This window comes from Heterocephalus glaber, unplaced genomic scaffold, assembly GCF_053883595.1.
Source record: "Heterocephalus glaber isolate CG9 unplaced genomic scaffold, H.glaber_assembly_v1.0 deba00001504, whole genome shotgun sequence".
Classification (NCBI taxonomy): Eukaryota; Metazoa; Chordata; class Mammalia; order Rodentia; family Bathyergidae; genus Heterocephalus; species Heterocephalus glaber.
The window spans coordinates 25,923,995-25,930,681 of NW_028258324.1; the positions used below are offsets into that span (position 1 = coordinate 25,923,995).

Consider the following 6,687-nt stretch of genomic DNA (forward strand, 5'->3'; position numbering starts at 1 on the left):
GCCCTGTGTCCTCTACAATGTACTTTTATATTTCTCTTTCCTCTTTTACTTGGCCCAAGCTCACTCTGCAGAGCCAGTTTCTCCTTCACTCTTCACTTTAATTTTTCAAATAAACTTTGGTACTGTTTTTCACTTGTTGGTCCAATTCTCTGTTCAAGATGAGAAGAACCTGGAAACCAACTTCAGAAGAAGACATGAGAAACCCAAAACCAGGTAACATTTATTTGGTGAGCCAATTTATAGAAGGAGCTATCGAGTAACATCCATACTCACCTCTTCCTCACAAGCTCCAGAGGCCATTTGCTGTTTCCTGCTAGCCCTCCACTCAACACTGGATACTTCATTATCCAGTCCAGGACTGGTAAGATTGGTTCCTGCTTCCCCAGGTGTCCAGGAAGTGTAGGTCTGTCCTAGACCTCAGGGAGGTCTGCAGGGCTGGGCTCTGCAGTGGACTTCTGCAGCCATTGGAGTGGGGACACCTGCCAAATCTCTCAGAACAACCTTCTCTGATATGGTCAGGCCATATAGAGACTCTCTGGGTCCCTAGTCTTGTTTGGGGGACACCTGAACACAAGGCTATGGACTCGCAGATGCTCACTTATCAGTTACTATGGGCTTGCAAATTTCTCAAATTCCAGAAGAGATGCCTTTGGGATGCCTGCCTAATTTACAAAAAAAACCTTCTCTGACATGGCTGGACCATGTAGAGAGTCCTAGACCCCCGGGGGGGGGGTGTTCCCCAGGGCTGGGCTCTGCACTGGACTTCTGGAGAAATTGGAGCAGTGTGACAGGTACCCTTTTGGGTTGCCTATTAAAAAATCTTTCACTCTTTAGTTTAAAAGTGGATATTCAGCCTAAACATCTCATATTTTATTCAGCCAACAGCCTAAATTTGGCACTTTGGACTTCCAAGTTCTTTGTGACCTTGATAACTACCTGCAGGGAAAGGGCAGGTGGCAGGAGGTCCCTTATGCCCAAGCTTTCTTTGCACTCTGATCAAACCCCTCTCTCCCTACTTTCTCTCTCTCTGCTAAATTTGCTCTGCCCACTCTGGAGGTAAGGCCATATCAAGGACAAATAAAGAGGTAGAAAGAAGTTATATATAGACTACTGGGAAATGACAAGGGGGCTTTAAATGACAACACCATATGCTAACTGGACTTGTTTAGCCAAAAAAATGGAGGGGGAGGTACAATGGCTTATGTAAAAAAAAAAAAAAAAACAAAAAAAAAACAGGTGAGGAAAAGAGGCCGCATATGCCCCTATAGAGGAGGAGAAGGCCTGCCTGTTCTCCAAGCCCCACTAAAATTATCAGACTCCCTTTGGGGAAAGAATCCATTCACACTTTATTTATTGCATTAAAGAAGGAAAAAGGCAACAAAAGTCAAGCCAGTAAATTACGACAAACTGGGACAGATTTATCAGGAAGAAAAGGGAACCTCCCACCAGTATTTTTACAAGGGCTCAAGGACATTCATTATTGACACATCTAAAAGTGTACTTTGGCTGGGCAATTCCAGAAGAAACTGGAGTTTGGCATGAACATGGGGAAACAAAAGAAAGCAAGGAAGTATGCAACCATGAAGTGGATGCTTAGTCTCAGAGATGAGAGACTCAAAGAGAAGGATAGATTAAAACCTAAAAAGAAAGAAAAGAAAGATCCCAGTGCTCTAAAGGAAAGAGAAGTCCCCCAACATCCTTCCTGCTTATTCTTCCAATATAATACACAGCTGGGCCCACCATATCATATCCTGGTTGATACTAACTTTATCAACTTTTCCATCAAGGCCAAATTGGACTTAGTACAATTGATGATGGACTGTCTGTATGCCAAGTGTATCCCTTGTATAACTGATTGTGTAATGGCTGAAATTGAGAAATTGGGACAGAAGTATCAAGTGGCTCTAAGGATTGCCAAGGATCCACGATTTGAACGATTACCTTGCACACATAAAGGGACCTATGCAGATAACTTCTTAGTCCAGAGAGTAACTCAGCACAAGTGTTACATTGTGGCCACAGTTGACCAAGACCTTAAGCGAAGAATCCAGAAGATCCCTGGAGTTTCTATCATGTACATTTCTAACCACAGATACATCGAGCGGATGCCAGATGATTATGGAGCCCCTCGGTTCTAATTCTTACAAGACAAAAGTTCCTTTGCCTTCCTCGGACCAACTTCCTGTTTTCAGTTCATTGAATGTGCTATAGCGTGAATTATTATTCACCTATTTGTTCTATTATCAGCCAAGTATGGTTAAATAATTCACTTTTTGAAAACTGTAATTTGTCTACTTTAAAATTTGTTACATCTTTTTATAAATCAGGTGCTCCAATGGTTGTTCACATGATTTGATTTACTCAACAAATATTTATTAAGTTTATGCTAAGTACTTATTAAGGTATGTTCCTGTCCTCAAGACACTTATATATAGAAGAGAAAAACATATAAATGAATAAACAACATAAAATAAGTCGGGTGTAGTGGTGCGCCCCTGTAATGCTAGCACTTGAGAGGATCACCACAAGATGTAGGCCAGACTGGGCTACAGAGTGAGTTCAAGGACAGCTGGGATTACATAGTGAGACCCTGTTTCAAAAAAACAAAATGAAAACAGAGAATGTGGCTTCCCCTTTATAGGAAAAACCCAGAAGGAAGTGTGACTCGTTTTCACTCTTAGCCCATTGGCTACAAGGTCTTGCTGCAAGAGAGGTTGGGAAAGAGTCTCCAGTCCAAGGACCCAGCTAGAAACATGGATGGTCTCTTACTGCAGAAAAGGGGGGCGTGAGTATTCCAGGGTTTTTGTTTGCCTGGAGACATATGGTCACATGGTGTGACTGTATTTGACCTGTTCAGATGACTGCCAGGACATTTTTATGAGCAAAACATAGGAAAATTCATGGGGAGATACGGCATATACCCTCATCTGAGAGAGGGCCTTATATGGCAAAGGATTTGGACTTGATCCTGAGAATTCTAAAATAACAGGCAGAATCTAAATACTATAAAAAGGTTGAAGGCCAGGGATTTAGCTCAGTGGTTTCACCGCCTGCTGCGCAAGCTCAAGGACCCAAGTTCAATCCCCGGTACCAAAAAAAAAAAGGTTGATAAGTTTGAATGTATTAAAATTATAGATTTCTGTGCAAGTCACTTTGCTCCTTTAAATGAGAAGCAACTAATCAGAAGATTTTTCCAGCATTCACAGGTATGGGGAAATGGTTAACTCATTGTTTTGTTTTTGTTTTTTTAACTTTATTTTTTCATTAATACCTATTTGTCATACATATTGATCACATTCATCATAGGGAATTTGTTCCTATACATAATATATCTTAATTCTTTTCTCATTCCTCTCCCCTTCCTTTCAATCCTTCTTCCCTTCCCCATTTACACAAGCTTTGTTTCCATTTTTTTCCTTCCATTCTCTGTAGGTACTCATGTTGATGACAAGTGCAAGCAGGCATAACCATTTTAGACTGCTGTTTGACAGGACCCATTAAATTAAAAATTACTGATATCCTGACCCCATTTCTATTTTTTGGTTGCTTAGTAAGTATCATATAGGTGATTTACTTAAAAATATCTTTGTATAGACAATGCGATATATATGTGTAAAGAAATATTCACATGTTACAAGAAGTATCATGAAAATGTTTATTGCACAGCTATTTATAATAGAGAAAAATTAAAAACAACCTAAATGTCCATCAAAAGTGACTTAACTATGGCATGTTGTAAGCACTTAAAAAGAATGAAGTACATTTAGAAAGGGTTGCAAAGGACTTATACAGATGTTTCTTCAAAGAAAATATTCAAATGGCCAAAAGGCAGATGAAGAGATGTTAATTATTAGGAAAATAAAAAACAAAATGACCAACCCTCTTCTGGAGGCTAAAGGAAGCTGAGGCAGGATGATCAAGAGTTTGAGGTCAGCCTGGGCTACATAGTAAGCCTCTGTCTCAAGAAAAAGGAGGGGAGGGACTGAGTGGGGGCAGAAAGATCACAATGAGATACTATCTTACATCCCTTAGGATGACTGCAGTAAAAAAGATGACAAGGATTTGTACAACTTTGAACCTTTGTGCATTGTTAGGAGTGTAAAATGGTACAACTACTACATTATACAAAACAGTATGCCAGTTCCTCAAAAATGAGATTATTATATGCTTTAGCAATTATACTTCTGGGTATCCAAAATAATCAAAGGCAGGATTTTAAAATTTTTTTCATTTTAATTTTTTGGTTTTTTGAGACAAGATCTCACAACATAGGCCATGCCAGCCTAGAACTTGCTAGGTAGCCCAGGCTGGCCTTGAGTTCAGGACTCCCCTTGCCTCAGCCTCCCAAGAGGTGAGACCCATATGCCACCATAAGTAGCAAAAGCAAGAACTTAAAGATATATTTGTGAGTAGACTAACCTAATAGCTGTCTTCATCTCTCCTTTCTATCTGAGTCCACAATGGCCCTCCTCAGTCTGTATACTTCAATATATATCTTTATCAATGGGCTTAATGCCATTATATTGTAACTACTGTCCTAAGTTCTTATCTTCTCCAACTAGGTTGTGAGCTCTTTGATGCCAGAGACTATGCTTTCTTTATTCTTCTCAGTTCTTCTAGTTCATACAAGGGTCTTAGCACAGCACTATCTCAGAGAACCACATTTAATTTAAAATTTTCAAGCTGAGGCAGGAGGATCACCATGAGTTCAGGTCCAGCCTGGGCTACATAGTGAGTTCAAAGCTAGCCTGAACTATGTAGCAAGACCTTTTCTTAAAAACAAAACAAAACAAAATTTTCTTTCTAGTAACAACAGTTTAAAAAGTAAAGAGAAACTGGTGAAATCAACATATCTTAATCTAATTTATTTTCAACATGTAATCAATTAAAAATTAATGTGGGCTAGGGATTTAGCTCAGTGGCATTGTGTCTGCCTTGCAAGCCCAAAGCCCTGAGTTCAATCTGGTACCAGAAAAAAAATTAATGAAACTTTGTTTGTTTGAGACAGGGTCTGACTATATAGTGTAGGCTGGTCTTGAACTCACTATGTAGCCCAGTCTAGCCTCAAACTCACAGATATTAATGTATGGTTTCACTTACAATAGACATCTAGAGTCCAGGCATAGTGGCACTTGCCTGTAATCAGGCAGGAGGATCACCATGAGTTTGAGGCCAGCCTGGGCTACATAGTCCAAGGCTAATGTGAACTACATAGTGAGACCCAGTCTTAAAAAAAAAAAAAAAAAAAAAAAAAAAAAGAGGCATCTAGAGTAATCAAATATATAGTATTAACAAAGGAGAAATATGGTAGCCAGGGGCTGGAAGGAAGGACACTTGGAAGGGTATAAGGACATGGATTTCAGTTTTACAAGATGTTAAGAATTCTGGAGAACTGATTGCACAGTAATATGTACTTAAAGTTGCTGAACTGTATGCTTTAAAATGGTTAAGATGGAAATTCTATGTGTATTTCACCACAAACAATAACACTTATAATAAATGAGGTAGAAACCAGGTGTAATTGTGCACACCTGTAATTCTAGGTATTCAGGAGGCTGAGGCAGGAGTATCACAAGTTCAAACAAAATTTTTTTAAGGGCTAGGGTAGAGCATTTGTCTGGCACGCATGAAGCCTTAAGTTCAATCCCCAGTTTTGCAATCAAGCAATCAATCAATGAGATTGAACTACATTTGATAGAAATAACTGGGCTGGGGAGTTAGCTCAGTGACACAGTGCCTGCCTCGGAAGCACAGGGTCCTGAGTTCAATCCCTGGTTCTGAACAAAAAAAAAAGAAATAACTGACCATTAAGAGGAAGAAGCAAATTGTAAACAGGTACAGTGTGATTTCTGTTTTATATTTCAAAACCTCAAAAATACATAATTGTATATAGGACTATCTCACAGGTTTGCTCTGTGGGAGAACTGTCGAATAATACAAGCTTTAAAATTGAGAGATCATGGGCTGGGGATTTAGCTCAGTGGTTCTGCCACCTGCCTCGCAAGCACAAGGTCCCGAGTTCGATCCCTGGTACCAAAAAAACAAAATTGAGAGATATTTGCCAACACATTGGAAAAGGCTACCTGGGTTTTGTGTTCATATATATCACCAAGCCTAATCCTAAATAATACAGCATGGATGTCTCCTAAACCAACAGAGAAGAAATGGAAATGGGAACCTCAATTTTTTAAAAGCAGAATTTGTCAAAATGTTTTAAACCGCACCAGTAGAGATCTTTATATTTCATTGTGTGATTTGTTTTTAACTAAAAGAAAAAAATGCAGAAGATTAGGAGGGAAGAATCAATATTGGGAAATAGAAAATAATGTAAGATGGTAAGAGGAAGTCCAAACATACAGAAGTCACGATGAATGTGACTAGGTTAAATCTGCTTATTAAAATTAATCCTCAAGGGCCGGGGATTTAGCTCAGTGGTTCCACCACCTGCCTTGCAAGTGCAAGGTCCCGAGTTTGATCCTCGGTACCAAAAAAAAAAAAAAAAATTAATGCTCACAAATAAAAGATAATAGGAAACAGGGAGATAGATCTTTTGCACATGGAAAGGAGATCAAGAGATGGAGGGAGGGGACAAGAACACAGGAAGAATGAAGATGTGTTATGTACGTGAACAAACGCCCTACAATGAATGCAATGATTAAGTACTGCAGGTGTGTACTAATAAAAATT

General features: G+C 39.2%; 1 pseudogene; it reads left to right on the top strand.

The window, feature by feature from the left end:
* Window positions 1–1,497: 1,497 nt before the first annotated feature.
* On the top strand, window positions 1,498–2,218 carry LOC106009152 (rRNA-processing protein FCF1 homolog pseudogene; annotated as a pseudogene).
* The last annotated feature ends 4,469 nt before the right edge of the window (window positions 2,219–6,687 follow it).